This window comes from Corvus brachyrhynchos, unplaced genomic scaffold (genome assembly GCF_000691975.1).
Source record: "Corvus brachyrhynchos isolate BGI_N302 unplaced genomic scaffold, ASM69197v1 scaffold200, whole genome shotgun sequence".
In the NCBI taxonomy this organism is placed as follows: Eukaryota; Metazoa; Chordata; class Aves; order Passeriformes; family Corvidae; genus Corvus; species Corvus brachyrhynchos.
The window spans coordinates 4,495,008-4,495,410 of NW_008236184.1; the positions used below are offsets into that span (position 1 = coordinate 4,495,008).

At 65.3% G+C, this 403-nt stretch overlaps 1 protein-coding gene across 2 annotated transcripts in view; it reads right to left on the reverse strand.

Moving 5' to 3' along the window:
- The window catches only part of TTLL6 (tubulin tyrosine ligase like 6), an 8,397-nt gene extending 8,000 nt beyond the window's left edge, over positions 1–397 (reverse strand). For both annotated transcript variants that reach the window (XM_017738305.1, XM_017738294.1), the window contains exon 1: positions 35–397. The gene's annotated coding sequence lies outside the window, so the exon portion shown is untranslated. The remainder of the gene's footprint in view (positions 1–34) is intronic.
- Between the last annotated feature and the right edge of the window lie 6 nt (positions 398–403).

Below are 403 nucleotides of genomic sequence, written 5' to 3' on the forward strand. Positions count from 1 at the left end.
CCTGCAGGGACCCCCCCCAGCCCCTCTGACTTACCACTCTCGTACTTGCAGCCGCTCAGGTTGATGGAGGGGACACTGGAATAGAGATGAGATTACAGTAGCTCAGCGAGGCACCGGGCGTAGGACAGAGTGGGGACACAGCCCCGATCCCTCACACACACGCACAGAGCACACCGGGCAGTCTGACCAAGCCAGCCCGGATTCGGTACAGCCCTAAGGAGAAGGTCAGGCTGGTCCGGGCACGGAGCCGTGGCCGAGTGTGTCACACAGGGGATCGCTAGGGCAATTTCAGGGGAACACTATTTATTTCGGGTCAGCGGGGCCCTGGCCCGGCTCCCGGGAGCTGGGCAGCGCCGGGCACCAGCGGGGCCGGGGCACGCCTGGGCTGGGGCTAGGACTGAGC